Raw genomic sequence first — 16,519 nt, forward strand, 5'->3', positions numbered from 1 at the left:
TTTACAATCAAATTCTACAATCTTAAATTTTTAGGTTGAGTGGTAAAAAAATGCAGAAGTCTTCTATTTAAAATGTAAGAAAGACTTATTTAAAGCAGCAATCTGTGGCCAGTTCACAGTCTGCTTGGATCTAAAATACAGAGACATATAAAAAAAAAAATAATAGCTATTCCATACACAAAGAGGTTGGCAGATACAGCTGACCTAAATAAAAGTTTATAGGATTTTTTTTTTTTTTACTGTATATTGCATCAGAAATTATACATTTTTTTAGTTTTGATATTTACAGTAACTTTCTTTGACTTCATTTTTAACACCTTTTTTTAACTTAAATAAACTCTGTTTGATATGCATTTCTGCGCTTTATGCATTGCACTTTGCCAAATTCATAGTTTGCTTGGTTTCACTAGTGTGAAAACTATAGACATTATAAGAAACTGGCAGGCAATTACAGTATTTAGCGCATCTGTACAAAAAGGCAGGCCATGGGTCACTCTACAATCCAGAAAAATATAGGTAGAGTGGTAAAAAATATGAAATATTGTCTAACTGTGTAGCTGAATTTTAGGTGTTATGTTTTGTGTGATATTTTGCAAAATCTCTTTCTGCAAGCTTGGCTCAGGGGTTACATTCAGTAGTGTCACATCCAGATCTTCCAGATTTTGTTGAGTTGGCTTCCGGCTTCTACAAAAGGAATGCGATGAAGGGAGTTCTGCCTGTTTTGTTAGCTGGTCAGCCCCTGGTGGTTGGACCAGTCTGTGACCTTAAAGAATCCTTATCTAAGGGTTTTTTTCCTTTGATGTGCATGCTACATTCCTATTGTAAGACCTCAGGGCTGTAGTCCGGTCTTAATGGACTCGACTCTTTCATAGAATATGTGCTAAAGGTTTTGTTCTCAAAGTAATTGTCTGATGCTGCAATCAGCTGAATCACTGTAAAAAGAGTTACAGTATGTGATCCTATATGTTGAACTCCACCCAATAAATGTCAGTCAGGGAAACTGTAGGAGCCCTGACACAGATTTGGGTATTCTATCTTCTCATGTGCTCTTCTTCATCAAAGTTTTACATTAAGCTTTTTAAAACATTGATGGACTGAACCTGCATTTTTGTCCGCTTCAGGTAAATGTAAGTTCACGTGTAAGTTAATGTTAAAAGGTGATGTAGCTTATTATTACCTATGTTAATACTACTGGTAGAGGATATCACAAAATAACATGCTTGATGTTTTCTAATCTGTTCTCATCCGCTCATCTAAAAAGTATTGGAAAACCTTCAGCCAGGGGAAAACCTCCAGATTGTCTAGACATAAGGAACAAATGAATGAGGACATCTTAGAATTAACTTAATAAGACAGAACAGAATTATTTAATTCCTACTTTCACACTGTAATATTTGAAAGAGACTTATTTAATTGAGCTACGTCCATTCAGATCATACCTATCCTTCTGTGTCATGAACCAGTATGAGAAGCCTGAGATGGCAAGGGTGGCCTCTTGCACAATTTCCATCTGAGCACCCCTGAAAGTTGAGATAGGGTCTGCAAGGGCAATGGAAGCACACAAGTGCCAGAGTGCAGAAACTGAAGACTGGAACTTGGGAGCACTGGTATCAGACGAGCAGTAGCACAGCTGATAGTACACTAGGGAAGGCCGTAAATGATGCATTCTTTTTTTTGTTCAATCAGTGGGTTGAACAAAAAAGAATAAATAATAGAAGAACAGAATGCGGCGGCGACGGCGACAGAAGACCGGGCCACCGCCTGTAAAAGAGCTATAAGAAGGCGCGGTGGCCCGACAGAAGAACCGAAGAGGGGGACAAGACCCCCGAAGTCGGGAGAAGAGGCCGGCGGCGAGGAAGAAAGCCGGACTCCTCCGCTAGAAAAAGAGCTACAAGAAGATAGTGGAGGAGTCCGGTGAGAAGACCCCCGAAGACGGAAGACCCCCGGAGCTGTGCAATAAAATATTTTAACCCTGTGTTGTGTTTTTTTGTACTTTTTTTCACAGGTGAATGGGTAGGGGTACATTGTACCCCGTACTCATTCACATAGGGTGGGGGGCCGGTATCCGGGGGCCCCCTTATTAAAGGGGGCTCCCGGATTCCGATAAGCCTCCCGCCCGCAGACCCCGACAACCAACGGCCAGGGTTGTCGGGAAGAGGCCCTTGTCCTCATCAACATGGGGACAAGGTGCTTTGGGGTGGGGGGGCCGCGCGGCCCCCCCTTCCCCAAGGCACTCCCCCCATGTTGAGGGCACGCGGCTTGGTACGGCTCAGGAGGGGGGGCGCTCGCTCGCCCCCCTTTCCTGGCCGGCCGGGTAGCGTGCTCGGACAAGGGTCTGTTGTGGACTTGGGGGGGACCCCCACGCCGATTTTTTTCGGCGTTGGGGTTCCCCTTTAAGTCCATACCAGGCGGCGGGGCCAGCGACGTGGGCCCCGCCTACCTGGATACCCGCTCGAAATGAGCTGACTTTTCTCCGGGCGGGAAAAGTCCGCTCATTTCAAAAGTACGGCGGACTGGCACACACACGGGCGGATTGTCCGCCGAAATGCGAGTCCGACGGACAGTATTACGGAAATTCCGAAATACTTAGTCCGCCAGACTGCACACTGAAAAAGTCCGCTGAAGCCCACACACGAGCGGACTGTCCGCTGAAATGTGTTTCGGCGGACTAAGTAGGCCAGACAGTCCGCCCATGTGTACGCGGCTTTAGAGTATGTGCTAAAGGTTTTGTTCCCAAAGTAATTATCTGATGCGGCAATCAGCTGAATCAGAGTAAGATCAGTTACAGTATGTGATCCTATATGTTGATCTCCACCAAACAACTGTCAGTCAGGGACACTGTAGGAGCCCTGACACAGATTTGGGTATTCTATCTTCTCATGTGCTCTTCTTCATCAAAGTTTTACATTAAGCATTTTAAAACATTGATGGACTGGACCTGCATTTATGGTAAATGTTCACGTGTAGGTTAATGTTAAAAGGTGATGTAGCTTATTATTACCTATGTTGCTAAGCATGGGACCACCTTAATGCTACTGGTAGAGGATGTCAGAAAATAACATGGTTGATGTTTTCTAACCTGTTCTCATCTGCTCATCTAAAAAGTATTGGAAACCCTTCAGCCAGGGGAAAACCTCCAGATTGTCTAGACAAAAGGAACAAATGAATGAGGACATCATAGAACTAACTAAATAAGACCGAACAGAATTATTTAATTCCTACTTTCACACTGTAATATTTGGGAGAGACTAATTCAGTTGAGCTACTTCCATTCAGATCATACCTATCCTTCTGTGTCATTAACCTGTATGAGAAGCTTGAGATGACAAGGGTGGCCTCTTGCACAATTTCCATCTGAGCACCCCTGAAAGTTGCAAATGCAATGGAAGCACGAAAGGGCCAGAGTGCAGAAACTGAAGACTTAAACTTGGGAGCACTGGTGTCAGACGAGCAGTAATACAGCTGATAGTACATTTAGGGCAGGCCATAAATGATGCATTTTTTTTCCGTTCAATCAGGGGGTTGAACAAAAAAGAATAAATAAGAGGTTGGCAATGTGCAGGCAGCAAGGAATTATTTTGATAATTTATGTGCATGCGAATGAGCCTGGCATGATATTCCTGTTGGCTGGCAGTTAATGCAAAACTCGCTGACAGACAGGGTTTTTATAACAAAAGAGACCCTAGAGGTCTCTTCTGTCATAAATCTCCCCCCTGCCTGTCAGCAGGTAATGTGATCTGAGCCACACATGTGCAGGTCAGACCACATTTACGGCCCGCTCTGTGTCTTACTGAAAGACCAGGTGAAGATGAAAGCTGTAGGGGACAAAGGAGAGCGGTGAGAGGACAGCACAGGAGGGAGCCCCCCCTCCCCAGCTGCCCACTGGAATTCTAACATTACAGCCTGAGAGGACTGTACATATGTTGCGACCACAATGCATAGCTTCACAGCCATGGCAATTTTAACTTAAGCTGCAGAGTTTGACAGGTGGCACTGCCTGTCAAACTCGCCCAATGAGACCGCACAGCAATCACAAACCAAATGCTTGGCTTCCAGTTGCAGCACGGTCCCACAATGTAAAATTGGCAACAGCACCTCCTGAATACCTGCCAGCCACTTCTGTGATACCCTCTGAAAAGTGTTCCACCATGCAATGCTTTTCAGCGGGCAACAAGCTTACCGCCTGCCTGAAAGAACCCTTCCAATACATTTTTATTTATTTTTTTCTTTCAACGTTTTTATTATTTTCAAAAAAGGAAAACAAGATACATGCGATACATCAATATCAAGGTACAATACAACATAGCATAAGATGCCTTCTGTGGGCGTGGAATGGGTATACTCTCTTACAGATGTGAAAAGTAATTGAGATATGTTCAGAGTGATAATTCTGAGGAGGTGCAGATGGTGCATCACAAAACACGTACCTTGCAATACCTGGTTCCAGAAGCCCCGGGAAGCTCCACGACACCCCTAAAGGGATCAAACTGCCGGGGTAGTCACCCAGGACATCTGGAGTGTAGCCAATTCCATTGGTGGGTAAAGAGCACTGCGTGTGTTGAGTAGGTATATGCACCTAGCCTAGGAGCCCCTGGGGTACTGGTACTTGAGAGCCTGGAAGCACTTGTACTCCACTGACAAGCAGAGCGTAGTATAGGGCCACATCGTACCTAAGCAAGGTGAGTCAAAAAAAGAAATAAAAAAAAAGTAAATAGAAGAAGAGGGGGGGACAAGAGAGGAAAGAGCGAGGAGCCATTCAGCAGTGGGTTGGAGGGAAAGTGTTGCAGCTTACTTGTTATGCTTGCATCCTGGGGATGAGGGAAATACCCACGTGTTAGCTCAAGTTTCATAGGTGGATTCAAACTGTGCTTTTGAGTCTAGCAAAACACTGGACAATTTCACTTGGGACGCCATCTAAGATATTTTATGCTTGGCACCTGAGAAAGATACCCTGGATTGTTTCCAGGCCTTGGCAATTGTCAGCTTAGCGCCCAAAAGAATGAAGTGGATTAATTTGCGATTCCATTTAGGAGTCTTTGGGATATTAGCATTCATGAGGGCTACTGTAGGGGTTCTAGGTATCTGGATATCCGTCACTGTTTGGATTAGGTTAAACATCCTCTTCCAGAATGCCCTTATTTTGTGGCATTCCCACCAGATGTGGGCCATGGAACCATACATTTCACATCCCCTGAAGCACTGGGGGTTTGCAGAGGGATACATGTGGACTAATTTAGTAGCTGTGAGATACCATCTGGTCATCACTTTGAGATTAGATTCTATTAAGGAAATATTCTTTATCCCCTTATAGGCTCTGGAAAATAATGTCTACCATTTTTCAAGATCCAATTGAATTTGGAGATCATTTTCCCATGCGGACATGTAAGAAGTTTTGCCTGTCTGCTGGGCCAGTGATTGGTATATAACAGAGATTCCACCCCTTTAATCCATGGCTTGCCCTGACCATAACTCATATGGAGTGAATCTAGGTGGGATGGGTTTCCCTTTTCATCATTTGTGGAGATAGTGTTGTATTTGGTTAAACCTGAATTTCTCCCCACTAGGGATTTTGTTTGCTCACAACATTTTTTGGTTATTGGCAGGAGTCAAGTCCTGGGGAAAAAAGTGTGGGAACTCCCACATAAGATCCACCCCCCCCCCCAAAAAAAAAAGATACGCTCATATGCATACATATTTCACAGAAAATACAGTGCAACGTTTATTGTAAAGTGCCAGTTTACAAAAACAAGATAAGTTAACTAACAGAATAATCACAAGAATGGAGGGGACAGCATAACGGAGGGGGACATATTGGGAAAACTGGAGGAGGAAAGCAGCAGAATGGAGGGGGAGTGGGGGACAGCAGCAGAACGGAGGGGGAGTGGGGGACACAGCAGCAGAACGGAGGGGGAGTGGGGGGCACAGCAGCAGAATGGAGGGGGAGTGGGGGACAGCAGCAGAATGGAGGGGGAGTGGGGGACAGCAGCAGAATGGAGGGGGAGTGGGGGACAGCAGCAGAACGGAGGGGGAGTGGGGGACAGCAGCAGAATGGAGGGGGAGTGGGGGACACAGCAGCAGAACGGAGGGGGAGCATTCTCACTGTAACTAACAAAGTGTGTGTAACACACTAACCTGGAAGTTTGTCAATGACTCTGTCAGACGGCAAACCCGTGGCGGACCTCGTGGGCGGGAGGACTCGGAGGCTCAGTACAGGAGAGGAGAAGTTGATCTGGAGAAGTCTGGCAGCTCAGAGTTGGACTGCGCTGCTGGCAATGTGCTACAGCGTCTGCGGGAGTAGTCGGTGGCGGCCCCGGAACTGTCTGGCACTGACTGGGCAGTGAGCACAGGCTGGATCCTTACCAGCAGTAAGTGTGACTCTGTCTGGTGTGGTATCTGTGGCTGGCCGCTCTCTCTCTGAGACGCTGCTCAGCCTAGCAACCAGTTACTCAGGCATGTGCAGGACGTAGCTGCTAACGGGAACTGAGTTCCTGTTGTGGAAAAAGTACAGGAACTCCATTCCCATGCATTCCCACAGGACTTGAGCCCTGGTTATTGGGCCTGTTGCAGTAAAGAAATGTCCGATCCGATACAACCCCTTGTCCAACCACCACTTAAAGGATTTTATGTCCAGACCAGGAGTGATGTCGGGGTTGTTGAACATGTGGGCCAGGGGACGGCAGTCAGAGGTTAGGGAGGTATGGGTTTTCAATTTATCCCAAAGGCTTAGGGATTGCAAAAGGATCGGTGTGAGTATGGGAAGTCATTCCTTGGAGGGGATCCATAGTAAATAGTCGAGGGTATAAGTGGGTGCCGCCTGTCTCTCTAGTTGTATCCAATCTGGTTTTTCGGTTCTGGAATAGACTGTAGAAAGTTGAGCAAGTCTCGCCGCCTGATAGTACCAAAGTAGTTTAGGCAGCCCTATTCCACCCTGTGCAGGCTGTTGGTATAGAGTGTTTCTTGGCAACCTATATCCTGCACCTCCCCAGATAAACATGATGACTGTCCTTTGGAGAGATTGCAAATGGTCTTTCCTTAGGATAATCAGGATAGCTCTAAATAAGTATAGCAGTCTGGGGAGGAGTGTCATTTTTATTGAGTGGATCCTACCCAGACAGGATAGTTCTTTACTGAACCAGGTCTTCAACTCCGACTCAAATCTCTGGTAGGTGGGTGGGAAGTTTGCTGAATACATTTGGTCTATTTTGACAGTAAGGTTGATCCCTAGGTATTCTATTGAAGAGACGTTCCATCTAAACTTAAAAGAGCTTTGCAGTGTCTCCACTGTGGCTGGTTTCAGAGATATGTTGAGGCCATGGGATTTGTCATAGTTTACCCGTAGACCTGATGCCAAATTCGCTCAGGAGTTTGCAGAGGTTGGGGAGGGACGTGACAGGTGAGGTTGTGAATAGTAGCATATCGTCTGCGAAGAGGCCACATTTGTGTATTTGGGAACCACACGAAATTTCTTGGATATTGGGATTGGAAAAAATCGCAACTGCTAGTGTCTCAATACCTATGGCAAATATTAAAGGGGATAGGGGGCATCCCTGTCTGTTGCCTCTTGCTATGTTGAAAGGTTTGGAGTGGTGCCCGCTGAGGCGAATCAGGGCTGTAGGTGTAGAATAGAGAGAGTGTAGAATGCCCAGAAAGGCATTTCCGAATCCCCATTGCTCCAGTAAAGCAAAGAAATAAGGCCATTCGACTGTGTCGAAGACCATGTGCAAGTCTAGGGATAGAAGTATTCCTTCTTGTTTAGGGCCCCCATCCCTTCCTGATTGTAGAAGGGAGACTAGATCAATGGCCCTTCTGATTTGGTCAGGCCTCTGTCTGCCTGGAATTTACCCTAGTTGATCTTTGTGGACGTACTGATTTATAAAGGAGGCTAAGCGGTTTGCCAGTATTTTCGTTAAAATCTTGAGGTCATTATTTATGAGGGAGATTGGCCTATAATTCTCAACCTCTTCTGGGTTCTTATTTGGTTTGGGGATTACTGTTACGTAGGCGGTATTGAGCTGAGGATTTAAGGGAGATCCCAGTGCCTTTGCCATGTGAGATGCTAACATGTCTGTGAAGGCTTTGTAATATGGCGTAGATAGACCGCCAGGCCCAGGAGCTGAGCCTGTTTTGATGTTTTTAATGACCTCCCTTTTTTCCTTGATAGAGATGCTCGTCTCCATAATGTCCCTGTGTTCATCGGATAAAGTTGGTATTGGTAGGTCTCAGAGGAAACTGGATATCAAGAGGTCCTTATTTGTTGGGGTCATGCTATAGAGGTTGGTGTAGAAACCTCAGAAGGCCTCTAGTACCTTGTTGAGGTTGGCAGAGGGCGGGTTCCCTGCTACTCTAATCCTAGGTAGGCAGTGGGTACACGGCCATGAGGATAGTTTAGAGGCCAGCATCGGTCCTATTTTATCTTTTTGGCTGTAGAATCTAGCTCCACTCCAGCGGATGTGTTTCTCCACTTTTACTGTGAGGGCTAAATTCAATTCCAGTCTGAAAGAGTATAATTGATCTATTAGGGCTTTAGAGGGGCACTTCTTGTGTTGGCTTTTGAGGGCAGCACAAGTCTTTTCAAGTTTTTTAATGTCTATTAGTCTTTCTTTCTGAAGTTGAGTTGCTATGCTGATGATTTTGCCCCTAATGGTGGCTTTGTGGGCAGCCCAGAGGGTTTCGGGGGAGATGTCATCTACATTTTTGAGTAGGAAGTATTCCTTCAGGGATTTTGGTGGTTTTAATGGGGTCACTCAGGATGGATTTGTTAAGTAGCCAGTGTGAACCCTTCGACTTAGTGAGGGAGTTTTGCATAGTAAGGAGGACTAGTGAATGGTCTGACCAGGCAGTGTCTATTATGGCCGCTTTCTGTGTTGATGGAATTAGGGTAGGGGGTACCAGAATATGATCTATTCTGGCGTATGACTGATGGGGGCTTAAAAAGTGTGTATAGTCCCTTTTTAAGGGTTTAAGTTCCCTCCATATGTCGACCAGCCCATGAGAGTGAAGGGATTTTGCTATGTTCAGGCTGGCTTTAGTGGGGCATGTCAGTTGGGCCTTGGGGGGGGGGGGTTCCATTTGTCGAGTCACTGGTCGAAAGCTATGTTTGAGTCCCCTCCAAAAATGACTTTGCCTTCTACTAGAGGTAACAGGGTTTTGAGGACCATTTGGAAGAATTTGGTTTGGCCTTTATTGGGGCATAGTAAGAGATTATGCAGTAAATGTTACCTTCGATAGTACCTTTGACTAGGATAAATCTTCCCTCAAGGTCTCCGTGGTCAAAGATGTGGGAAAACTTGCTATTCTTCGAGAAAATAATCGCTACTCTTTTAGTTTTGTTTTGCAGCATTCGCTAGATAAAATGTTGGGTAGTGTGAGTGTAGGAATTTGGGGTTGTATCGGATCAGAAAATGTGTCTCTTGGACCAAGACTATGTCTATTTTCAGGGAACGGTAAATTTTACATGCTATTCTACATTTACTGGGGGAGTTCAAACCCTGTGCATTCTGTGTGGCAATTCTGAGTTCCTTCACTGTTGTGTTCACATTAAACATATGGACAGAGGGGTGGAATGTTGTTAATGTAGCCATCACTTACCCTTTGATGTCTTCTCCTTAGGGGCCCTGGTTGTTGAAGAAGCTTTGTTCAGACCGATATTCTGGTCTAGAGCTTCAAACTACCTGATGAATGGCTTGAGAAAAGGAAGAGGTTAGGAAGGGAGGGGGAGGGAAAGAAAAAATAAAGCAGCATCTTCTAGGAAGATGATCGGCGCCTGGTGTGGGGGAACCCCGCCAGGTACCATCCATTTGGCATCTGCAGCCTCTAATAGAGAGCCAATGACCCATACCACAGAGGGGACATATCCGCGTCTGTGGGATGGGTGGAGGCACAAGGATGTCACCCCTGACTCTTGCTTCTGTGTTAAACTTAGTCAAAAACAAAACTAACACAGCACAAAGACGTTTCGAATAAACATTGGAATTATAGAAAATGCACTGAAATCAAAATGTACGGCTTGTATGGGGTTCCCCTGCAGAGGTTGTCCCATGGTACTCTACCCCTCCTATTCGGGGGGGGGAATTCCCCTGACAAATGGGAGACGTTTATTGTCATTGCAGTCGCCCAGGTCGGAACCCTGAGCTGGATCCAATCGGAGATCCCTGAGTTCGGAAAGTAAGTTCTTTGAATCTTGGTTCCTTTAGTTGATTTCCTGAGATGTGGCGAAGAATCTGCAGTGAGGGAACCTAGTTAGCCAATGTGAAAGTCACTGAAAGTTGTGTTCAGGCTGGTAGGTCAAACTTGGAATGTCCAAATGTTCAAGGACAAATGTCTCTGACATGATCATCATATGACTTTAAAAAAGTAACTTGTGTGGAATGACAAACTTGGAATGTAAACTTAGGAAGGCCTAATGATCAGCAACATAGTTAGGAGTCTTGGGCTCCAACAACAGAGGGGACTACAGTCCCGGAGTGGGGTGCCTTATTGAGGGCGAATTGAAGAAATAGATTTGTGAGATTGTCTTATGGGGGTCTGCTATCTTTGGACTTCTTGGTCTTGCCTTTATTCCAGAGCGGGGAAACTGGGCTTTGTGGAGGAGGTATTTTGGTGGAGCCTCCTGGTGCTGAAGTGAAGTCTATGGATGCTTCCTGGGAAATTTTCCCCCCTCTGGGATGGTGGAGAAGAAGTAGGCTTTATCTTGGATGGGGAATTTCACTCCAAAGGGGAAGGCCCATCTATATTTGATGTCCTGTTTGGACAGTACTGTGAGGAGCGGTTTGAGGGTTCATCACTTCTGAATGGTCGAGGAGGCCAAATCCGCAAATATTTGTACTTGGTGTTCCTGCTAGTCCCCTTGCTTTCCTAATGAAAACTGACCACACTAAGCAGGAGAGCGCACAGTGGTCAGTTCTCTAGCTATGCTGGGAACTCAGTGTACTCTCCTCCAATGATCAGACATGTCCTGACATGCCTCTGCTTCACAAATTCACTGACAAGCTCAGTGTGCTGCTGCTTCTCCTCCCCCAGGTCTTATGCAGCTGAGAACAGAGGGAATGTGATCACTTAAAAAAGGGCAAAAAGGTATTTATAATGTATTTTTATATCTATACAAAAATGTCTCACCTTTCATTTATATTTTTAAACTGAATGGGTTGTTTTACAAGGTGATAGTTTCCAATCACTTTAACCCTTTCCCCCAGCCTGGGCCAGCTGCTAACTCACTATAACTAAACACAATTCAACCTGCCTACAACCATCCATCACACATTCTCAGAAATTGACTAGAAAACTTGCAGATTGTCATGGAAACCCAAAGTTGACAAATCTAGACACAGGTAACAAACATAATACAACACATGCCACTAGATGTCAATGACTCACAACTACAGTGATTTGTTTCGGTAATTTAATTGATCACATTTAGTAAAATGGTTCGCAATGACCTTTTTTGTAGTTTCCCATAGCAGTATGGATGTACATAAATCCCATCTCCTAAAAAAAGAAAAAAAAAAAAAATAGCACAAATGTTTATGTGTGAACTATATTTATCATACTAGTATTTAATTATTCAGACATTAGCAATGTTTTAAAATATACTGCACAGGTAAACTCGATGAGAAAAATAAGCAGAATTGTTTGGTAAATACATTTTATTCAGCATGTTCTATATTTATCACTACAAATGTTCCATGGGCAAAGTTCATTCTCCAGAGTTCAATGAAAGATGGGGCCATTAAGTAGAGAATTGGATGGACTGATTCTGCCTCAAAAAATTTCTAAAGCATTCGTCATTTAGACAAAAGAGTTAACAGCTATGGCACGAAAAAAAAAAGAAAAAAAAGGAAAAAATTGTTTTACTGGGCAGATATGGGCTAAAATGTCGTCCTGGTTGATAGCTGACAATATCTGAGCTGTTACTGGGTACGATTATCTTGTGAAATCAGAGCTGGTGAGGCAAAACTTGTTGTCCAAATAGTGCAAGATCTAGTGGTGGCTGGTGTTTTTTCATTTTTTTTGAGGAAGGCAGCAAACAACACGCCCAACCGCCGGTGGAGTGGCACTTGCACAACTGCCAGCTACTACCCCCCCCACACAGGGTTGCACTAACACCCCCCTTCCACTACCTGCTGTCCTTACCATGGATGCGGGTGGTAAGAGAGCTGTGGCTATCTCCCAGCATGATGGGCTCCAGTGTCTGCTCCTGGAGTCCTAAGCAAGTAAGGAGATATCTACAAGCAGTGTCCATTAGGGGTTTTTATGCTGATTTACATGGGACAAAGTTGTGGGGGGGGTTTACAACCACTTTAAAAAAACCCTGGCAGCTGTAATTTAAGTGCTCGGTGACCCAAAAGAGGCCGGTCACATGAATAAGGGGTGGACACGGCAGCCGTGAATAGATTAATGCTATATATCCACTGCATATAAGGGGTAGAGAGGAGAGAGGGGGTGGTGCCCGGGTGCCCCTAATGGATGGACCACCAGTGGCAACATCCTTGTTCGCTCAAGTTAATATCTGATGCAGATTGTGAAATTTGGTGATGATAATGATAATGGTGCTACAAAGCTTTACAACCAAGTACATCAGTCTGTCCGGATAATGTATATGAATCTGTCCTGGCTGTTAGAAAATGAATGGAAACATTAAATGGTGTGTATAAGACAAGTTACAATGGACTACCTATTCTTGTAAACAAGGTCAATGTTATCACGATTCATTTTTGTACAATGATAGCATCAACTTGATATATTCTCTATATTTATATTCTGTGAGTGAATTATTAATCAAGATGTTTACAAAAAATGACTTCTCAGTTGGCTGCAGCACAGTCCCAGTGGTTTGCCTCTCACGAACATTGTAAGTTGACACAAAGGGGTCTATTTGTAACAAATAGAAAAAAAAAAAAAAATTTCTACAAAGATGAAGAACTGGCCTATTAAGATTAAGAATTATTTTATTTTATCTGAAAAGAGGTGAAAACTGAGTGGTATTAATATAAATAATGTCATTGACTCTACCCTCAGGGCCCATTCATACTATTGTGTTGCATTAATGTACGCTTTTTCAAGTGGCGTAGTAATTTACAGGATAAACTTTGCAGGATGCAAATTTGTATTGAAATTTAAAGTTGATCCAGGAATTTTTCCCCTTGTTGGAGCAAATTGGATCATGTTTGGCTGGGTTTTTTTTTTTTTTTGCCTTCCTCTGGATCAACTGTGAGTATAAGATTGTGTATATATTTTGTTTACATGCATTTTTATTGATTCGCAATTGTAAGTGTAACTTTTATTAATACATTTTGATAACGTTTGAACTTATTACACTATGGTAGTCCCTCTCTTTTTCCAGAGCCATTCGTGACAGTGCACAGATTTTTTTGACGGACACAGTATATAAGTGTATCCGGCCCTGATCTGAGGTGTGGACATCTGCAAGTTTAGAGGCCATGGGCTGGGTTTAGCCAATTGCCTTTAAATGCTTCTTGATATCTGGTAAGCATAATCTACTTCTATGGTGACCGGGCACTTTTTTGATTTTATGCATGTGCACTGCAGTGTTCATTAACAAGAGATTATATGTATTTTTATATTACCTGTGACTGTATTCTTGGCTACAATTTTTGTATGGACTATTTTTCATTAATTGTATAGCACAGCTTATTTTGATTTTATTGTGTATATAAGAGTGTATGATTTCTTTTCCCCCTTTTATTGTTTGAACATGACTTTTACTAATGTAACTATGTCAATTTACAGGATACAACTTTTTTTCATGAACTGTCAATATCCCAGGGTACAGCAATTTTGGATATGTGAAAAGCAGACCTGGCATTTTAGCATTTAGTATACTAGATGTACTAGACATCAGGAGTGAACACATCCCATAAACATGTAATAGTAATAACTAGACTTCTTCATTCAGGCGTATCGAGGTGTGCTCACATTCAGATGTGTAGTTGCAGCAAGATAGGATGCTATATAAAAGTGCCATTTTCTTTTTTAATCTCTTGTTGTTCATGTTCACTGGGTTGTATCTAATAACACTGCCCAGCAAATCTTTGAAGATAATCCACAAAATATTTCTATATAAACTATGAAGAGGAATCTGCTGTTGTCTCTGTAGAAACTTTGCTTTAGCAATATGTGTTCTTGCTATCCTGGTCATTTGTAGAATAGACATGTTATATATTATACTAGCAATAGGAAGACACATACATTGCAGATTATTATCATGTCACAGCTCCCCTTATAACATAAAAAGAAACATATTAAAATAAACACTTCAATAGTTTCATTATGTATGTAAAAGCATTCCAACAAAAGTGCTTATTTCTAAAGTTGTTCTCTATAAACCTCTATGATTATCTATGATTATCACAACCTCCACAACAACCCAATTGCATTTGCTGTTTTATACCTTTTAGCTTACTAAAACATAAGCTATAATTGTATGGGGTCATTTTATCTTTTATAAAGCTAGTCATGTACATGTGTTCATTTTAAGTAATCCAGTTTTTCACATAGATAAAATTAGGATATTTCTTTGTATATGACTGAATCACTAAAATGAATATAGCTTGACTAAGCTTAGTGGGAAATGTACTGCTTCATAAATAAATGGCTATGTAGCAATAGTTTGCAAAGTCATAATTAATCAGAGCCAGCACATTTAAAGTTGTACCCCAATAATACAGGTTCCTCAACAGTTGAAAATACATGTAAATACAGGAAATGTAATACCTTTAAATTAATCTATTCGGTCAGCTTTGCCAAACATTGTTTTTCAAGTATTTATGCAATACAGCTTAATCATTGTACTACCTCACTCTGATGACTTGATAAATTAAAGTACTACTAAAGGTTAAGTATTTTTTACTGTAATGAATTCATAGCATTAAGTTAAAAAATGCCCCAGTACAATCATGCCCATTCCCAAAACACTTACCCCCTGTATCTTCTGAGTTCCTTAAAGTGGTGCTAAAGTCTAATTTTATTTTTCCATTTAAAAGTAACAAACATGTCATGCTTACCTGCTCTGTGCAGTGGTTTTGCATAGAGCAGCCCAGATCCTATTCTCAGGTCCCTCTTTGGTGCTCGTGGCCACGCCCTCTTGCTAAGTACCCCCACAGTTAGCAGTTTGCTATGGGGACACCTGACCTGAAACTCTGCTCTATGTGTCGCTTCAGACACAGAGCCGCAGCTCGGCCCCACCCCCTCTCACTCCTCATTGGCTCACTGACTCTGATTGACAGCAGTGGGAGCCAATGAGGAGGGAGAGTCCAGGACAGCTGAGACTCTCGTGCATTAAGATAAAAAACCTTCTGACTTTACAACCATTTTAAATATCCAGAAAAAATAGAAAAATCTGCGCTTAGTAAAAACCAATAAAAAATCAGCAGCTGAACACCATAACCAGGATACTGGGCACAAAGAAAACAAAAGAAATAAAGGAAATAAATAAAGGTCCTGAACACCCGACCACCATAGGGAGAGCCTGGGATGTTTTCCATGTCACCCCCCACAGTGATACGTCGTTTGGAGGCGTGCTGAGAGCATCCGAGCGGATCTGAAGATCACGGGACATCCGAACGAGTGGGACGATCTCTGGCATCTGGTTATCGAGATGTCTATGGGATTCGGGATCGAATCTGCGCAGTTTGATCTCCCCTAACAGGGGGTCACTGAGGATCTGGTAAGCCTCCATCTATTAGTGGTGTTTTGAGGTGAAGGGTCCACGTGGTCAAGTACTATTTTATTGAATGAACAAGTTTCAGCTACTTCTGCTTCATATTTACACGGGACATTACTTATATATTTTTTTGTAAATTGCATCAATTTACATATGGTCATTTGAATTCACAGTTTGTTTTATTATCTCATTGGACACTTGAGTTTTATAAGATTTTTTCATTAAGATTTTTTTCACACTATGAGTTTTTTTGATTTATATTAAATTTTTTTTTTTTGCACAATTTGTCAGGTCACATTCACATTTAGTGGCCAAGCGCTGCACTTTATTTCTTTTATTTTAAATATCCAAGTTGTTACCGAAACGTCTGGTTTGTGACATAGAAGTAAGTGTAGGGTAGCAGCTGTCTGTCAAAAGCTGGGAGGAGAGAGAGAGGGTCATGGCTTGCAGGGTGCTACAATTAACACACAATCTCTGACCAGGAGACATACACAGGTGTCTCCTTAGCAGACAGCTAGCTAAAAGAAAAGAACAAAAGATTACAGCGCACACATGCAAAAAATTACATTTAACTCCTGTAAGGCTATTTAAAACACCTGAACATTTTAAAAAAATATGGGGATTTGGTCACACCATATTGCTATATGGTGCTTAAGCCCACTTACTGTGACAATGTACTGCATTATTAGTAGGGATGAGCTTTGTGTTCGAGTCGAACATATGTTCAACTCGAACATCGGCTGTTAGCCCGTTCGGCGAATTCTGAACGTTATGGGCCGTTCGCGCCAAATTCGTGTGGCGCTCACGGCCCACAATGCACTGCGATGGCGCAGTGCATTG

Source organism: Lithobates pipiens, unplaced genomic scaffold (genome assembly GCF_037356315.1).
Source record: "Lithobates pipiens isolate NorthernLeopardFrog02 unplaced genomic scaffold, aLitPip1_a1.2 Scaffold_13, whole genome shotgun sequence".
NCBI classification, from domain to species: Eukaryota; Metazoa; Chordata; class Amphibia; order Anura; family Ranidae; genus Lithobates; species Lithobates pipiens.